At 52.8% G+C, this 19,428-nt stretch overlaps 3 non-coding genes across 3 annotated transcripts; all 3 read right to left on the reverse strand.

Moving 5' to 3' along the window:
- Positions 1-4,127: 4,127 nt before the first annotated feature.
- TRNAA-UGC (transfer RNA alanine (anticodon UGC)) lies at positions 4,128-4,199 on the reverse strand. The gene has a single exon. It is a non-coding gene; the product is annotated as a tRNA-Ala (tRNA).
- Positions 4,200-5,434: 1,235 nt separating this feature from the next.
- TRNAE-UUC (transfer RNA glutamic acid (anticodon UUC)) lies at positions 5,435-5,506 on the reverse strand. The gene has a single exon. It is a non-coding gene; the product is annotated as a tRNA-Glu (tRNA).
- A 3,842-nt stretch (positions 5,507-9,348) lies between these two features.
- On the reverse strand, positions 9,349-9,435 carry TRNAS-AGA (transfer RNA serine (anticodon AGA)). Its single transcript has one exon. It is a non-coding gene; the product is annotated as a tRNA-Ser (tRNA).
- Positions 9,436-19,428: the final 9,993 nt, after the last annotated feature.

Below are 19,428 nucleotides of genomic sequence, written 5' to 3' on the forward strand. Positions count from 1 at the left end.
GAGAAAGCAAGACAGAGCCTTGGAAGATCCAGTAGGGTTAAGTGCCACAGGAATTGCTCTCAGATCCCACTGAGACTTCAACTCATATTGCAGGATTCAAAGTCCTGACTGCTGGCCCTTACACCATGGGACCAATAAGGAACACCCAGACCTCTGCTGAGTTCTGGTAAGGATGACCCTGTGTAGGCAACCCTGCATTTGCTCACCAAGTTGTTCTGCAGCAGTTTGCTGCAGCTCCCAGAGGCCTTTCTTAAACCAGACTGAGAGACCAGTAGGCATGTGAGGAAGTTTCCCCTTCAGTCCTAGGCAATACATGGCCCTTACTAGGAAAGGAGAAGCTGAAGTCAAGGAGAGTCCTCAAGAGATACCTTCTGAAGATCTTGGAGGATATTACAGGGAAAACTGTCTTTTTCATTGACCAGTGACTTGAAGCCTAGACCCTAGATTAAAAGCCTGATGCTCTACCAACTGAACTAGCCAGGCTCACATGGACAAATGGCAAATTTCATGCAGAAGAGAAATTAGTCATGAAAATGAGGGCAGGAAACAATACAGAAAACTTGCTGCTCTTGCTTTCTTAGCAGTCCTAGCCCCAGCCTGCTCCTCCATCTGGCGCCCTGAGGCCTTATTCTTTCTTTAGTTAAATATCAAATCCAGGAGAAAACACAGTTATACAGAAATGTCATTGGAAATACAAAAATTAAAAAGGAAAATGCAATTCCCATCACTTTAGCGTATCTAGGCCATTCCTGTACCGAGAGGACCTGCTAAGGTCCCTGTGTGCTTATGAGAAACCTGGAGGAACTCATACCACAGCCTGAACATGATACTCAACTGCTCCCAGGTGCTGCAGTAAAACCCTTTCCCTGCTGTGACTTTGAACTCCATAGGATTTTATGAAAATATGCTAATGAGTGTGAATATAAAGTAACTGAAATATGCTTCATGCAAAAGGTCTCTTGTAAGGTATCATTACAAAGCTTATAATCTACTGTGTGTGTTCATCCTATTTGTATGAACCGATCATTCCTGTATCTGAAACTAGAAATATGAAATATAACTCTGAGGTCCTATTGTAATGAGGCAAAGTGTGGGCCATTAATAGTGGTTTGGACTCTTGACGGCTCCCATTAACCAGAACAATTGACTGGAGATGGCTCTGTCCTGCACCATCTGTGAGTCAGGCCAGGAAGAATGAAGGCTTGGGGTCTCCCAGGACATGTGACCATGTCACCTGGTACAGGAATCCATCTTAAACCTGGGGCTTTTCCCCAGGAGAGAGACAAAAGATTCCTGCCTTGTAGCAAAGCTGTATAAGGGGATGGAACAGAAGAAAGGTGGGTGCAGTCATGAGACGTCCCCTAGCTACCTTGAGCTGGAACAAGGGCTATACCTGGTGAAAAGATTGGGCCCAGACAAGAAATAAGTCTAGTCTGCGAAAGAAGAGTATTGGAAGATCTCTGAGGGTGAGACTTGATCTGTATTGAGTTTCATGCTGTATTAGGCTTGGACTTGCATGGTTTTGTTTTATTTTGCTCTATGGAGAATACAAATGGCACAGAGAAGGAAAAGATAATGCCATAGAAAAGTCTCTGTGTGTGTGTTAGATGGCTGGAGGGTGTCTAGAAACCACTCTCCTCTAGTTTCTTTTCTCTGATTTCCTTTGGAGAATCTGATGCAGGGAGCAGAAGCCATTGCTACCTCTGAGGCTTGAACTCATAATCTTCAGATTATGAGACTGACAAGCTGTCAACTGCACTAAGAAGACTTGGTAAAGCTTTAGACTCAGTGCATATAGGACCCTCCTACATCGGTAACGGGGCAGGGAAGGAGCCAGGGGTGTGCTGGAAGAAGCAGGGAGCTCTGGTGCTCACAGACCTGTCCTGGCAGCTTTCTCAGCAGCAGAGAAATCAATTTGCCCTGCCAGTGAACAATCTCCTGGAACTAATGGCAGCACAGGGGGGATGTTTCCAAGCTGTGCACCTACTGCCACATTTTGGAACTTACTCTCCTTTTCCTAGCAGGGCACTTTCCATGGGAATTAGGCAAAGCAAACTACACAGGTACGAGGAACAAGCTGGGGAAGGTACATGGGGAACAGAATCCAGGGCTCCAGATAAGGCCTGAATTTATAATCCCAGCAACTTGCCCTTCTGCACTAACCAATTGCACCACTGCAGACGCTTTTTAGATGGATTTGGGAAGCAGGCAGTTCCCAGTCTCTGTGGTTCACACCTTTGCCTGGTAATTGAAAAGCAGCTGGTTCAAACCTAATTCAAGATGCGGCTTTTCAGTGATGAGACTCCAGTACGTTTTAACAGGAAGAAAATCTCCTCTATTCTGGTTTAGCCCCATTTGACTCCTTCTGCCCATCTTCTCCGCCCCCCCAGTCTCTTTCCTTCCCCACTGGGGCCATGCAGAGAGGAGCCGCAGTCAGTCTCTGTCACAGAGAGTCTGTATCCTACAAACGGAGGAAGGAGTCACTCTAAAACATTGATAACGGGGAGAGGAGGGGTGTGCGTGGTTAGAGGGAGAAAGGATGGAGACCTAACGGTGGGGCCCAGAGAGATTCCTCCAAACAGGGGAGATCCCCTGCTGCCCCCCATCTGCGGGAAGAACAACTGTGTGTGGGGGGTCTCCACATGCTGTTCCCGCCCCAAGAGCCAACTGTGGCAATGGGAGCTGCAGGGCTGGAGTCTGTGGGCAGCAGTGCTCAGAGATGCCCCCAGCCCTCCTGCTTAGGGGCTGCTGCCAGAGGAGGGTGCGGGTTGCTTTTGAGAGATGCCCGAGGTAAATGCTGCACCCTTCATCCTCTCCTGTACCCCCAACCCAGACCCCACACCTGCACCCAAACTCCTTCCAGGACCCTGCTCCTGGCACATTCTTCTGCACCTCAACCCCCTGACTGAGCCCAGACCCTGCACCCAAACTCTCTCCCAGAGCCCAGCCCCTCTCCCTCCCACACCCAAACTCCCTCCCAGAGCCTTAGGCAGGTGTGGGGTGGGGGGGCAGGACTTGGTCCCATTCTGGGCACCACCAAAAATTATACAAACCTGCCGCCTCTGTCCAGCCCAACCTTCTGCTGATGCACCTCAGCCCACACCCGTGCAGGGTTTGAAGCTTCCATTGCTTAAATTCCAGGACACTGAGGGATTTCAGCTCCACTTTGCTCAGAGGGAAACTTCACCCCACTCCCAACCAGGTTCTTGTCCATGGGATCACTATTATGGGGGCTGGGTCCCTCGGTGTCTTTTCTCTCTCTACGACAGGCCAGGGTGCAATAACTGGGGCATCAGAGCACCCAGGACCTTCTGTGGGGCTGCCATTCCCCTTCCCCTTCTCTGGTCTCATCTGTCATTGACTCCAGCCTTTTTTCTATCCATCCTCAGCACCTCCCAAGCAAGCTGCACTCACCTCAAAAAGACATAAAGTCCTGTGGCACCTTATAGACTAACAGACGTATTGGAGCATAAGCTTTCGCAGGTGAATACTTGCTTCGTCGGATGCATGTGGCGGAAATTTGCAGGGGCAGGTATAAATATGCAGGTAAGAATCAGTCTAGAGATAAGGAGGTTAGTTCAATCAGGGAGGATAAGGCCCTCCTCTAGCAGCTGAGGTGTGAATGCCAAGGGAGGAGAAATTGCTTTTGTAGTTGGCTAGCCAGGCACAGAATTCCCACTACATTCATCCAATGAAGTGGGGATTCACCCCTCAAAGCTTATGCTCCTGTACGTCTGTTAGTCTATAAGGAGCCACAGGACTCTCGCTTTTTACAAATCCTGGTTAACGCAGCTACCCCTGTGATACTCAAAATGACAGTGTCCCCTGTTGGGTGTACATCACTGACCTCTCTCCTCTCTGAGCACTGACTGCCCCTCTGTTTCCTTGCCTCTCAGTCTGAGCAGATGGGACCTTTCCCTCCAGTGCTGGAGGATTCGCCCTTCTCATCTACCCTTGTCCCAAGCAGCACAGCGAGAGGGAATCTTAAATGTACCAAGGTGACTTAGGAGGAGAAACCCCCCAGACCTTCCATGCAATTGGCACTTGCCCCTCACTGAGCAGGACTGAAACTGGTGGGCCACATCCCCTCCGGGCATGAGCAAAGCAGCAAGGTGAAAAAATGAACCTGGAGATGCTGGGGATTGAACCCAGGACCTCATACATGCAAAGCATGTGCTCTACCACTGAGCTACATCCCCAGATGGATTGTGTTTGCTATGGGTTATACTCAGAGCCTTCCTGTTCTCACTGCAACCAGTGACCTATAAGCTTCACGAGAAGCCCATTCCCCTCTCTGAGGACCAGGCCTGCTCTCCTGGAGGTTACTTGTTCATAGGACTCACTTTGCAGCAGGGCCAGATTCTATGTGTGGGGCAGAGAGAGTTTGTGCCCTGGACTCAGGGGGCAGAGATACACTAAGCCCTCTCCCCTGCATTGGGTGGTGGGGGTGCTGCAATCCCCTGCTGTAAGGTCATTGTGGGGGATGCTGTGAGCAGCTCAACACCTCACCCTGGTGGCAGAAGTGGGGTGTGGAGTTCTAGGTGTTTCCACCTGCCTGTGAAGTCCAACTTTCCCCAGCACACTCACTGCGGTGCAATTTGGTCACTGTTTCCATGGCTGAACAGCAAAGAATCACTCCCAGTTTCCCTTCTATCCGCAGCAGGATTAGCCTGTGTCAGGGGTTAATGAGGTGGATCTGCTTGTAGATTGTTATTCATTCCCCACCTAGACAATTCACATAGTCCCTTTCCTAATCAAATCCCCAACACCTCAGTGATCCTGGTAGCAGGGGTTGGGTCCTGAGACTTTGAGGATCCTTTTTACCCTTCACCTGGAGTGAACTCAGCTTTTCCCCCATCCCAGACAATCCATGAAATAACAACAGGAGCATAAAGAAAGAGGGGAGGGAACATCTCAGTGCCAGGGCTGGATGTGCCCAGGGCCCCAACTCATCCATTGTTTCCATGGAATTTGGCCCCCTGCTTTGCACAAGGGACAGAGAAAGATCTTGCTGTTCCTTTGTCTGTGCAAGGAAAATTGTGCTTCTGTATGAAAGAGAGGAGGAAAATGACCCCATGATGGGACAATATCCTCAGGATTAAGACCTAAGGACTCAGGCTGAGAACTGATTTAACTCCACTTATCTGGGATTTAACACATTGTCTTCCATGGAGCAGGGCCAGATCCAGCATTTTTGCCACCCCAAGTGGAAAAAAAAATAAAGAAGCTGCAATCAGCAGCAGCTCTATCTCTGCCACTTTTGGCAGTGAGTCTTTCCCTCCAAGAGGGACTGAGAGGACCCAATAGCCACAGAAGCCTCCCCATTCCATTGGCCATCCCTACCATGGAAAGATGGTGGAATCTGGAAACAGCCACAGATTTATTTACATTGCAAGTGAAGAATAACTGAAGCTTTTTTTTATTGAAGTCACTTTTCCCTGACTGGGAATTGAACCCAGGCCTTCGCAGTGAAAGCGCCAAATCCTAACCACTAGACCACCAGGGAGCTAATAAAGTTGTTTTTTTCCTCACTTATGCTACACTTTCTTAGGCTACTTTCTATCCACTTTCTGACACTGCTCCATTGTCCACTCCCTAAGGGGTGAAGAACAGAGAGTACAGGAACCCCTGTACTCAGGGTCACAACCTCAGCCCTACACAAGCCACTGAAATAAACTCTAAGGATGCTTCCTCCAGCAGGATCACAGAGCCACGCAAAAAAAAACCCAGGAGGAACAATCCTCCTCTGTCTTCATTTACCCCAACACAACCCTCTCAGCAGCCGACTCTTGCAGGAAGGACACTCAGATGATAGGAGCTCTGGCATAGAGACCAAGGGAGGGGTGCTGCTTCCTCTCACTGTGAGCTGATCACAGTCTGACTCCGTGCAACAGGGCTCTGAACTTTGCCATCTTGTGTGTTCTGAGAGCAGAGCTCCCCGGACCCTCCTGCTGAGAGCATGGTGATTGCACAACAGCCGCAAGGCCATTTTCCCTCTCCTTGGCTTCCCCAGACTTTTCCCACAAATGGTTCTATCAGGTGCTGGAGGGATCTAAGGACCTGCAGGTTTCCCTCACCCATCTCTTAAAGCAAACAGTGATTCCCTTCTCTGACACTCCTGGGTCTGGGCTTCTTTTGAGTTTTTCCCAAGGGGGGGCCTGATTCCCTGTGAAAATGTGTGTGGTACCAGCTTGTCTGCCCCTCTCTGGGAACCGAGAATCTTTTTCAGACTCTCCCCCACTAGATGAGTCCAACAGCACCTCCCCTTGGTGGGAGAATCCTAAATTCCAACCTCCCGCCCTGGTTGCTCTGACCAGCTGGTGGCGGCAGCATGCTAAATCAACCCCAGCTCTCTGGTCTAGAAAGCAGCATCTAACCAGCCTTGTGACAGCTCTGGTTTGCTCACTGGAGACATAACAAACCAGGAAAGGAGGCAAATGTAAGACAGGGAACCTCAGCTCACAAATAAAAACCTTCAGGGCACCTTCTACACTGCGTCTGGGCGGTTGACTGACTTTAAATCTAGCTAGCTCTGTTGGTAGAGCATGATGCTCTTAATCCCACCATCATAAATCCAAGCCCCATGGTGGGTGGTAGCGACAGCCCTTAGGTGTCACTCTTCTGCTAATAGTCACAGATCAAAATGAAACAAACTATCTATGCTCTTTGGCAGGTCAAGTTTCTTCTTCTCTCTGAGTTTCACTAAAACATGAAGAGAGAACAAACTGACATTTGCATCCTCTGTTAAGAGAGTATTTTCTCCTCTTCCATTGTACCCCAGGCAAGAAGAGGGGATAATAACCATTTAATGGATGATTGCAGAGGGAAAAGTTTGGTCTTTATAAATAGGACAATGATCAGTTGGTCTCCATGTCCATTGATGGTAGGACAAGAAGTAATGGGCTTAATCTGCAGCCAGAGAGATTCACGTTAGATATTGGGAACAGCTTTCTAACTCTGAGGGTAGTTAAGCTCTGGAATAGGCTCCCAAGGGTGTCTGTGGAGTCTCTGTCCTCGGAGGTTTTTAAGAACAGGTTGAACAAACCTCTGTCAAGGATACTCTACATATACTTGGTCCCATAGACAACCTGCTCTGGCTCTGGTTCCCTCCTTCTGCTCCCTGCCTGGGCTGACTGCTGTGGGCACTTGATCCCACATGCCCCCAATGCATCATCTCTGCTTGACCCTGCCTCAGCAGAGAGGGCTGGATTTCATGACCTCTCCAGGGCCCTTGCAGCCGTACAGCTCTATAATTCGATGCCATCGCAATACAATATAAACAACAACAAAAGTGGAAACACCCCAATCTAACATCTAACAATTCAGCGTGAACTGACATTCCACAGCACAAAGTGACAACACGTAGGAGTGCAAAGCCCGACAATTCAGCACCATGTAAATGAACGCCCCATGGGGCAAAATGACACACTGCAAAAGAGCTCAGCTCAAACCAACACAACACAAGGCGATGCAAAAACCATACAACACGAAACAATGCATCAGAGTGCAAAGTGACACTGTGCAAAACAGCTCAGCGTGGAACAACGACACAGCACAAACCCACACAACAGAATCATATAGAAAGGTAGGGCAGGGAGGGACCCTGAGAGTCAGGACCAAGTCTCCCTAGGCCACCCCGACAGGTGTTTGAAGAACAGGGAAACAAAGGGCACCACGAACTTATGTTTTTTGGATGAGTCAAGAAAAGGGAGCAGCATTGTCCCCCTCGGGTAGCCCCTGTTCAATTCCAGGTCAGAAAACAAAACTCTTCTGCAAGAATATCCAAAAAATGTTGTGTTTCACTTCACTTCAGAAGTACAGTTGTGTGGCAATTAAATGATGACCCTAATGTTTCATAAAAGTGTGGGAAATACGGATGTATTTGAGGAAATGGCTTGGAATGAAGGAAGACAAAAAATTGATCAGTCGAGAGAACAGGCCCTGTTTCCCCCTGGTTTAGAGGTTCTCTCACAGCTACTGGAATAGAAAAGCTAAGCAAATGGTGTTCTGTTGTTCCAAAGGAGATTGAAGTGAGGCCATTTTCTCCAGATAGAATTAAATCGTAATGTCAGGAGTGGGATGTGAAACCACGTCTCTATGCAGAGACCAGAACACCCATGGGACTGGAAGAAAAAGTCTTATAACTAGCACTTTAGACCAGTCCACCATCCTGATACTACAAAGAATATGACTTATCAATCCTAGTTTTCATTAATAGTTGATGAACTCTTTAGGGAGGTCGAGATGGCACATCTCTTTCAACTCCTAGAGACCTTCTACAGCGCAGCTGATTTTTAGACACACTCACCTGGACCTAAAGTTACATGTTTCCTGGAGAGCCATGAGTTCTGAGGTGTTGGAATCTCCCTGCTCACATTTTAAGTGAACAAAAGATGGGTGCTGGCAATCTGAGACAGTAATGGTGAACCTCAAAATCCTGCCCTGGGGGCCAGAGAGTTAAGCAACCAGCCTCTACCAGGATAGCATCCTATCTGGGAACAAGTCACTGGTCAATAGCTGGGGTGTGAAATTCTCATTTCTTTGTTGTGCTGTCACTGTAGTCCCCACTTTGCTATTGCTTGTCTGTATAATCTCTATCTGGTGCTGTGATTGTCTCAGCCTGCTGTATAATTAATTTGTTGGGTGTAAACCAATTAAGGCAGTGGGGTATAATTGGTTAGATAATCATGTTACAATATGTTAGGATTGGTTAGTTACATTTCAGTAAAATGATTGGTTAAGGCACAGCTAAGCAGAACTCAAGTTTTACTATATAGTCTGCAGTCAATCAGGACGTAAGGGAGGGAATGCGAATGGGAATAGGGGTAGGGGAATTGGAATTATGTTTTGCCAACAGGGGGAATAGGAACAGAGAAGGGGAACAGGGACACAGACAAGCCTCTGTGGTGTCAGAGCTGGGAAGCGGGATCCTGAGGAAGGAAACTGGAATCATTGCTTGCTGGAAGTTTACCCCAATAAACATTGAATTGTTTGCACCTTTGAGCTTCGTGCATTGCTGCTCTCTGGTCACGTGAGAAGGACCAGGGAATGGGAGGTTGATGGGATAAACCCTCTAACAAGTACGTCTTTCAGGGTGTGAAAAACTCTAGGACCAGTATAATTAAGCTGACCTAAGCCATGGTTAGATAGTGCTAAATGAAAGGAAAGATTGTTCTGTCAATGCAGCTACTACAGGGATGGAAAACCTCTCCCCTCACTGTAGCAACTGTCTACTCCACAGGGCTGCAGCAGTATTTTAAGTGCAGACAACCTCAGAGTGAGACCAAATTTGGCTCCATGGATGCTCAGGCACTAAGACGACAACAACAACAACACCACACTAATGCTTCCATAGTTGACAGGATTTGAACCTGCATGGGGAAACCCCCCCTACGGATTTCTAGTCCATCACCTTAACCACTCGGCCACAACTAGTTGATGTGCAGCTGCTTCACTACACAATATTTCTGTTCTCACAGAATTGTCACTTCAAATTGCTCAGACCAGCTCCCCCAGCACACTCACGGCTGTGCATTAGTGTAAGTGTGTCCATGGTGACAGGGAGCAGCGGGGGCTGGATGGGTCAGAGGTGGGGGGGGCAGTCAGGGGACAGGCAGCGGTTGGATAGTCATGTGAGTCCCAGGGGTTTGTCAGGGGACAGGTAGGGGGTGGGGTCCTGGGGGGAAGTTGATGGGGTCTCAGGAGGGGGCAGTTGGGGAAAAGGAGAAGGGAGGCTTAGAAAGGGGGTGGGGTTCCAAGGGGCAGTTAGGGGCAGGGGTCCCGGGAGGGGGCAATCAGGGGACAAGGACCGGTGGTGCTTAGATAGGGGGTGGGGTCCTGGGGGGCAGTTAGGGGCAGGGTCCCAGGAGGGGGTGATCAGGGGACAGGGAGCAGGGGGATTGGATGGGTTGGGGTTTCTGTGTGGGGGGCAGTCGGAGGCAGTGGATGGGGGCAGGGTGGGGCTACCCTCCTCCTGGAGTGTCCTATTCTTTTTAATGTTAAAATATGGTCTTCCTCCATTCACAGTGCAACTCTCCACTCACAGCACGCTGCCGCATGAGGTCCCCCTCCTTCTTTTCCAGTTGGTAGTGGCCAAGGGAATGCTGGGAAATGTAGTTCTTTCCCTGCTCCAGGGCTGGCTCTATAGGCAGGGAGCTAACCAAGGAACTACAGCTCCCAGAGCCCCCTGTTGGTTCTCAGCTCCCATGCTGCCCTTGCAAATGGGCTGCCCCAAGCAGGTGTTTGCTTTGTTGGTGCCTGGAGCCGCCCTACGGGGGTGACGCTCCGGCTCCCCAGCGGCAGGGCAGCCTGAACTGCAGTCCAGCCTGTGCACCTCAGGCTGCCGTGAGCGCCATCCTGCTACTGAAGCCAGAACTGCAGGGTCAGTTCCAGCGCAGCCTGAAAGCCTCAGCTGACAGGGAACATCTTGGTTCAGGGCTGGCTCCTGGCTTTTTGCCTGCCCCCCCCTCCAAAAAAAGGGGGGGCAGGGGCTGGAGTGCTGCCACCAAGCACATGCTTGGAGCACTGGTGCCTGATCTCAGCACTGGAAATGGAACCCAGGAGTCCTGGCTCCTCTAACCACTAGACCCCACTCCCCCGCCTTTTTCTGGGTTCTAGCCCCATCTCTGGGAGCAGAGTAGGGTCTAGTGGTTAGAGCAGGAGGAGCCAAGACTCCTGGGTTCTACTCTCAGAGCTGCTGTGTGATCCTGGACGTCTGTTTCTCCTCCCACTTTTTGGATATGGAGCCTGTAAACTCTCTGGGGCATGGCCTATCTCTCGCTGTGTCTGCGCAGCGCCCGGCCCAACGAGGCCCTGATCTCAGCTGGGGCAGGGACTGTCTCTGTGTCTGTGCAGCCCCTGGCACAACAGGGGTTTGAGTCTGCCCCACTCTCTGTAGGTGCTGCTGTTGTACAGATAAATAGTCATGATACTAAAAGGCGTGCCAGTGCGTGAGTGCACCACCATTGCCATGCAAGGGGAAAGCCGGTACAGATTACTGGGGCCCAGTGGTCCAGAAGAGGGACCAGGGCCTCACTTCCCTGGCTTCATTGCCCCATTTAGCTGGTCCACTCTTGCTGGGGAGACTGAAAATTTTTTTCATTGTGGCCTGAACCCGCTTTCAGCGGCCCTGAGGGTATGGCGGGACTTGCCCCCCTTCACAGAGCATGGGAGTGTCAATAGGCACCTATGCATGGTCCCCCCAAGCAGGGCCAGGATGGAAATAGGGGGCCTGTGCCCCCCAACATGGAGAATCTGGGGTGCAACCTTGCTTAACGGGTCAGTCTGTCCTTTCTCTGACTGTCCCATTCCAGCTTCAACTAGCGCTTGTGTTTCATTCGTTCTTTTTCATTCCTTTCCGTCTCTAGCTTGTATGTTCTTGCTTTCTTTTTCCCCCTCTATCTTTCATGCTCTTCCTTTCTTTCCTTCTTTTTCTATTTTTCTCTCTCCCTTTATTTCTTTCTCTGCCTTCCATGTTCTTTTCGCTCTCGCTCTCTCCCTGGTTATTTTTTTCACTCGCTCTTTTTCCTCGCTCCCTTCCAGGCCAAGCAGGTTCTCCTCGCACACACATTTTGACAGGTTTTCCTCCTGATCACTGAGTGTATTAAGCACGTTTCAGGGGGGTTTGGCATGCCAGGCAGCAGGGAGCAGGTTGACCGGGTGTCTTTGTGGCTGTCTGCTGGCCACGCATAAGCATGGTCCTTCCCAGGGCCAGCTTCAGGCCGATTCGATCGATTCCGGGGAATCGGGCCCCGCGCCTAAGAGGGCCCCGCACCTTAGGCACCTTTTTAATTTTTTTTTAACTTACCCTGGTCCCCGGCTGTGGTCTGCTCTGGGGTCTTCCATGGTCCCGCTCCTTTGAGCAAAGCACCGGCGGGAGCACGGCACGGCCCTGTGCTCCCAGCTAGAGCTCCAGCCAGGGCAGCGGGGCTTGCCGTGCCCCAGCCGGGGCTCCAGCCGGGAGAGCGGGGCGGCGGGGCTTTGCTGCACTACAACCGGGGCTCCAGCCGGGAGAGCGGGGCGGCGGGGCTTTGCCGCACTACAACCAGGGCGCCAGCCGGGAGAGCGGGGCGGCGGGGCTTTGCCGCGCTCCGGCCGGAGTGCAGCAAGCTTGGTGGCTCCGGCTGGAGCGCGGCAATCCCCACGACCCCGGCTGGAGCTCTGGGCCCTTTAAATAGCCCCCGGAGCCTGAGGCAGTGAGGGGCTCTGGGGGCTTTTTAAAGGACCCGGGGCTCCAGCTGCCTTTGCCACCCCGGTCCTTTAAATAGCTGCCGGAGCCCCGCCTCCCCCATGCATTCCCCAGCGCTCCCATGGCTATTTAAAAGCTCCGGGGTGGGATAGAAGGGGGTTTGGGGGCTACTTAAAGGGCTGGGGTTCCAGCTGCCTCTGCTGCACCCCCTGACCTGCCCACAGCAGTCTGGCCCCCCCTGCCTGCAGCCAGCTCTGCACCCCGTGCCCACAGCCAGCCCCTGCCCCACACCCCTGCAGCCCTGCCCAAAGCCAGCCAGCCCACCACACACTGCTGTCCGCACCAGCCCTGCACACCCTGCCCAGCCCGCACCCTCTGCCCTGTCTCCAGTCAACCCCTGCTGCACCCCACTGCCTAAAGCCAGACAGTTCCACACTCCCCTGTCTCCAGACCTGCAAACCCCTGCTGCACCCCTCGCGGCCCTGCCTGAAGCCAGCCCGCCCCACACCCCCTGTCTCCAACCAGCCCCACACCCCTTGCCCTGCCTGCAGCCAGACCCTACCTCCAGTCAGCCCCTGCCCTGCCTCCAGCCAGCCCCATGTCCACTGCTGCCCTGCAGTTTCCAGGGCAGTAACCGTGCACACCTGCTTCAATGGGGCAGGGATCAGCTGGGACCAACACATGTGCACACCCCCAGGGAGCGGCGGGGACCCACACATGTGAAATGGCAGTCATTAATAGCCAAACAACAGCATATATGATGCAATGTATATAATAGATAATTTTATTATTCATATAGTTATTGACAGTAAATAATACATGAAAGAAATGAAAGGCTTTTTTTTCCACTTTTTTTTTTAAGTCATCGCTGCCCGGGCCCCTCCGAAAATGTTTGAATTGGGCTCAGCACTTCCTAAAGCCGGCGCTGGTCCTCCCCTCCTCTTGCCCCTCCCTCAGTTGCTCTGCAGCTTTTAAGCCTTCCCTTGGAGCTGTCAGCACCAGCCGCCACTGCTCCAGGTGCCCAGAGCAGAAAAGGTGTGTTGGGCTCCAGCCTGGGACTCTTCCTCCATCCTGCCTAGCCCTGACTATCAAGCCTGGCCCTGGCACTCCTTCCTTCAAGTGCCATGTGGACAAGAGGCAACATGTGGCTGTAAGCAAAATGGCCAAACTTGTGGGCATCAGGCAAAGCTGCGAGAATCCCAAGCATCTGGTCAAACCACAGGACTGCAGGTATCAGCAACCAGAGTAGCAAGTTCTAGAACCCCAACCCATTGTGGCCCTCACAACCAGGCTCTAGAGGGCAAGTCACCCAGCAAGAGGAGAAAGATTTGCTTTTCCACAGCTGGAGACAGGGAAGTTGAGCACTGTGAGCTCTAGGGGTTTGTCATAACGTCCCACTGAGATTTGAACTCAGATTGCAGGATTTAGAGTCCTGCCCATTACACCATGGCACCAGCTTATGCTGCTGTCTCTGCACATTGGTGACCCTCATGGGGCCGGCTCGTGTAAGGGACTGTTGGCCCCTTACTAAAGCTCAGTGGGTTTTTGGTTGGCTAGTTCCCAGGACCAACAGAAGGGGGAAGGATCAATAGGAAATCAGGACCCTAAGACTGACAGTCCCCAGGGGCAATGGGGAGAGGCCAAAGCTCCAAAGTTAGCCCGACTGACAGGCCAGGCAGTGTAATGAGGGAGTCACCAGGGCAGGGGATCCCATCATCTGTGTGAGCTGGAACTACCTGGGCCAGAGTGGGACCCAGCTAAGGAGAAAGCAGGAGCCCGAGAAGAGGCGGGGAGAAGAACTGCGCCAGCCAGGGAGAACCAGAGCAGATCCATGCTAGGAACTGAGCCAGAGCAGCATAAGCCACAGAAGCTTCCCAGGGAGCAGATCTGTGCTGGGAGAAGAGCTGCAGCAAGCAGAGCCAGAGAGGCCAGAGGAGCAGCCCAGGGAGATGGAGGCAGAGCCGCAGCAGCACTAGGGCTGGAGGTGGGTGCAGTGAGCAGCTTGGGAGAGTGAGAGGGACCCTGGGCAGAAGGCCCAGCACAAGGAGATGCCACCAATCGAGAGGCCTTGCAGGCCAGACCTTCAAGGGTAGGGGTATCATATCCCCTACATGGGGTCTGACACTGGGAACAAGGGACCCGTCACTTAGAGCATGTGGCCACCGCCAGAGTAAGTGTCCAGCCCGTGGTGTCCCTGCAGCACAGCCAGGGCCTGGGAAGGAGGCCTGGGACATGTGAGGGAGAGACTGTGACCAGCCCTGACACTCCAGAGACGCTGGTTGTGATCTCCCTGTAACCCTTTTCAAGTGAGCACGACAAGATTCCTGGGCCCAGCCTTGTTGGGGTTACGAGGACTCTGCCACACATGAGAGTAGAAAGAGCGTCCTTGGGGTCAGGCAGGCCTCTGGGTAAGGAGGTGGGGACTCAGATCCTCTCTCTGGCCAATTGCACCAGGGTCATGTATAAACCAGGGAAATTCCCCACAATAGCCAGACCTGAACCCCCTGTACACTTGCCCTCTGTACTCATTGCTTCTCTGTCTCTCTTCCCTTCATCTCTGCTGGTCTCCCTCTGAGCTTTCTCAGCACCTGGCCCCACAGCTCTTCCTGCCGGCCAGAGACTGCTTGTGCTAGGCCTGCTCCTGTGGATGTGGCCTCTCTCCTGATTCCTGAGGAAAGGAACCTTTCCAGGAAATGGCCATGACTTCTGGGAATCTGCATGTGGCTGGTGGACAGCACCAGGAATCATTTGGCTCCTGGCACACAAGGCCACTTAAAAGCTGAGTTTTTAGACAGGGGCTTGAACCCTGGATCTTAAGATTAAAAGCCTGATGTTTTACCAACTGAGCTAGTTGAGACCATTTTCCCCATTCACCACAAGAGTAAGCAGGTAGGCAAAGACAGGCAAAAAAAGTCCCAGGAAACCCTCCTCTTTTTCTGCACATCTGCTGCCTGTCAGCAGGATTCCTCCTCCTCCTTCCTTCTGTGCCTCAGTGTGACTAAATTTCCACAGCTAGACAGCTGGTCCATCCGCTGCACCCCAATCCCCCCATGCCTGAGCCTCCCTGCCAAAGCCCTGGACCTGGCTCCATAGAATTAAGTCTCACGTGTTGCTGGGAACTCGACTTCTTGTGCCCACAGAGTCTCGGCCCCCCTCAGTAGATGACCTGAGAAACACAATGTCCAACTTTTCCAAAGAAATGCTTGGAGTTGTTTTTTTTGTGCATTACCATGTGGCCTAATGGATAAGGTGTCTGAGTGTGGATCTGAAGGTTTGAGTCCCTTGGTGGTTGTGTTTCTGCCGTTTTACCATTGTGCTGAAAGTTCTGCTCCCTTTAGGGCTGCAACCTCTTCTTGGCTGCTCAGGCCAATGCCCTGGCTTCAGCTAGAGCCCTGGGAAGGAGTTGGGAGGTGAGCATCACAAAGGCTGGGACATGAGACCCAGGTGCTTCCAGTCTAGCCTTTGCCCTTCCTGATTTGCCAGAGAAAATGGGCGGCTGCCCAGGCTAGCGTGTGCTCCTGTCCCTGTGCTGGAGGCTACTTGCTACATAGCGTCTTCGGAGCCTGGGTGTTTCTCTACTTCTCGCCAGCTGGGGAAAAGCCTCTTGGTGTAAAATCTCCTGCCCCACTGCAAAAGTGAGCACCTTGAGTGGGACCAGTCAGAGGCCCCACCATGGGGGCTGGCCCTTCTTTCCTACCAACTTGTGATGTTACCCACAGAGCATCAGCAGCTGCCCCGGGTGCTGGTGACCTTCAGTGGGTGTTTGGCATGGCAGGGAGCAGCCTGGCTGGGTGATTTTGTGCCTGTCTGAAGGCCATACCTAGGCATGGTCCTGCCCTCCTCTAGCCCTGACCTCAGTTGCTCTGTGGCTTTTAAGCCTTCCCTTGGAGCCGTCAGCACCAGCTGCCTCTGCTCTAGGTGCCCAGAGGAGGAGAGGTGCGTGGGGTCACTTTTACAGATGCCCCTTCCCTGCATAGAGGAGCTTCCATCCCCAATCCCTGCCTGTCACTGCCCAGCAGCCCTCTGGCACCATTCCTGAGGGCTACCCTGCCTCACTTTCTTCCTACCATGTTGGGAAAGACAGTTCTCATTATTAAAGGTTAGGTGGGCCAACTAGGGGCAGAAGCCTGTTCTATGTTTTCCTACTGCAGAGCCCAAGCTCAGGAACTCACCTTGGGTTCAGGCATTGCTGTGCTCCCAGAAAACAAGCCACCCCTGCACAAAGAGGGATGACGGGGCCTGCCAAAGCCTGGGATTGAACCAGGGACCTTTAGATCTATCAGTTTAACATGCTGTAATACTCAGTGCTTCCCTTCAGGGCCGGCCCTAGAGGGGAGTGGGACAAATCCCCCCCTTTCCTCCTCAGGCCCTGACCCCACTCCACCCCTTTCCCCAAGTCCCCACCCTGTCCCGTTCCATCTCTTCCCTTCCTGCACCTTCCTGCCCCATTCCTCTCCCACCCCCAGCTCTTCCCGTCTCTGCTCCTTCCCCTCCCCACCCAGTGCCTCCTGCACCCCACTGAACGGCTGATCACTGGCAAGTGGGAGGCACTGAAAGGGAAGAGGAGGAGCTTGTCAGCAAGGCCTGTAGTGTGTGTGTGGGTGGGGGGAGGTGGCTGTCAGTGGGTGCTGAGCACCTATTTTTTCTCTGTTGGTTCTGCAGCCCCATAGCTCCCATGGAGTTGCTGACTTGGCTTCTTTCGCACTCTAGAGAGAGGAGCAGAACCAGGGCTATGGCTGATCCGTGGGGCACCAGGTGAGTGGCAGAGGCATCAGGTGCTGAGAGTTTGCCTGACCCCTCAGGGACACAGTGTGAGGTGGTGTCCCAGGGATCTCTATGAAAGGAGCAGAACAGGATTTACTTGGGGTGGGGAGAGAATTGAGAGTGTCTCAGGGGGTTGTACAGAGGTGTTGCCCGGGTGAGAGACTGGCTAAAACACAGGCCATGCTGTGAGCAGGATGCACACCTGCACAGGAGAACCCTATTGGATTTCAACTCCCACATCTTAACCACTCGGCCATCACAGCTGGGAGTGAAAAAAATATGCCCCAATGCCAGAGAAACTGTTAAAGAATCACAATGGCCAGGTGTGAAGTCATCTGAATTACAGAATTCCCACCGCAAACCTGGGATTTGGGGTTTGTTCTCTTTGCTTAGCCATGTGCAGTCGCACATAGAGCGAGTTTAAAAGTCTCCCCTCCCGCAGAGTGGGAATGGGAAATGATTCTCAACTTGAAACCTGACGTAGGGTGACCAGACGTCCCGATTTTATCGGGACTGTCCCTATATTTGCTTGTTTGTCCCACGTCCCGACCGATCGGGACCCTGGACAAACAAATAACTTTGTCCTCTTCTCCAGCACACAGGCATAGTCTGGAGGGATACTTGCCCCCCCACAACTCCGCCCCCTCATTCCCCCATTAGATCCCTCCCCAAATCCCGGCCCTGGCCCTGCCCCCAGCCCCATCCCCTCACTGCCCCACTGGATCCCTCCCCAAATCCTCGCCCTGGCCCTGCCTCTTCCCCAAGCACGTGGCATTCTTCCTCCCTCCCAGGTTTGCACACAGGCCATGGCCATGGCCGAGAGCACAGGGTGGAAGCTTCTTTAGCCCTGCAGCCTGCGGGGCAGTGCAGTGGGGCTAGGGGCAGCACGGAGCAGGCAGGGCCCAGGTGGGCGGAGGGCAGAGACACAAGTGGCATGGACACGCTCCTGCCAGGAGCTGCCTGGTTCACTCCTTGCCCGGGAGCTGCAGGAGGAGCCCGGATCATGGCTCGGCTGCAGAGCTCGGAGCCCAGGCTGGGCCCAGGAGTGAGAGGATGGGGGAGCTGGGGGTGTAGTGGGAGTTGGAGCCGAGAGTTGGTTGGAGATGGGGCTGTGCCACTGCCGCTTGGCGGCGGGGGGGCCCTCCAGCTTTTATTTTTGCTCCGCCCTCCGTGTCTTGATATTTAATCTTTGACATCTGGTCACCCTAGCCTGATATGAAGGAGGATGTCTGGACCAAGGGACCAGGAACTGGCCTTCGCTAGAGAAACCACTGTCAAGTTTAAGCCATTTAGGGCAAGTCAGCAAATAAGAACAACCTCAGGTATCAGTAACTGCTACAGGTTGCAAATTCCTACATGCAGCAGTTTCTGGCACTACACCTGCACAGCTCTGCTCCCCGGCTCTTCTCGGGCTCCTGCTCTCTCCTTAGCTCTGCCCCACTCTCGCCCAGGCAGTTCCAGCTCACATGGAGGATGGGACCCCCTGGCCTGGTGACTCTCTCATTACACTGCCTGGCCTGTCAGTGCAGCTAACTTGGAGCTTTGGCCTCTCCCCATTGTCCCTGGGGACTGTCAGGAGTCCTGATTTCCCAATGATCCTTCCATCTTCTATTGGTGCTGGGAACTAGCCAACCAACCCCCCCCACACACACACACTAAGTTTTAGTAAAGGGCAAAGAGCCCCCTTACACAAGCCAGCCCCATGAGGGTCACCGATGTGCAGAGAAGGCAGCACAAGCTGGTCCCATGGTGTAATGGGCAGCACTCAGGACACTGAATCCTGTAATTTGAGTTCAAATCTCAGTGGGATATTGTGTTGGCTTGTGGTCATAGGCGACAGGTTATATACATTTGCGGTGCTCGGGCTCCAGGAATATTCAGGGCTGGGAGCCCTGCTCCAACAATATTTGGAAATGAGTCTTTTCCCCTAGCCCTGCCTGGATTGGGCCCTGGCCCCTCCCTGCCACCACTCCCCCTGCATGTCGCCCCCTGCCTTTCTGTGTCCCTGCCTGACAAAAAGCAGCATGCGCCTGTCCCCTGCCTGCTCCTGCTGCTGGAATAGAGGGATATTGGGCAGAAGTGATGTTTGCTGTTCCAGGCTCCTAGTACCCACCCTCCAGTAATGGCAAGGCAGGCTGCCCTGAGCCTCTCCAACACCCTGAGCTCCCTCATCCCTCTGCACCCTGATCCTCTGTCCCAGTCCTGAGCCCTCTCCTGCATCATGAGCCCCTCAGCTCTGCACTCCCTCCTATGCCCAAGCCCCCTCCCAGAGCCTTAGGCAGGTGGGGGTGGAGTTTCGGGGGCAGAGTTGGGGGCGGGTTCTGGACACCACCAAAATTTCTACAAACTTGCCACCCATGCTTGTGGTAAAGTCCCAGAGCTCAACTTCCCTGTCTCCAGCTGTGTAAGAGTGAATCTTTCCCCTCCTGCTGGGTGACTCACACCTCCTAGAGCCAGGTCTTTGGCTGGGATGGCCA

The sequence above is a fragment of the Gopherus flavomarginatus genome (genome assembly GCF_025201925.1).
Source record: "Gopherus flavomarginatus isolate rGopFla2 chromosome 13 unlocalized genomic scaffold, rGopFla2.mat.asm SUPER_13_unloc_1, whole genome shotgun sequence".
NCBI lineage: Eukaryota > Metazoa > Chordata > Testudines > Testudinidae > Gopherus > Gopherus flavomarginatus.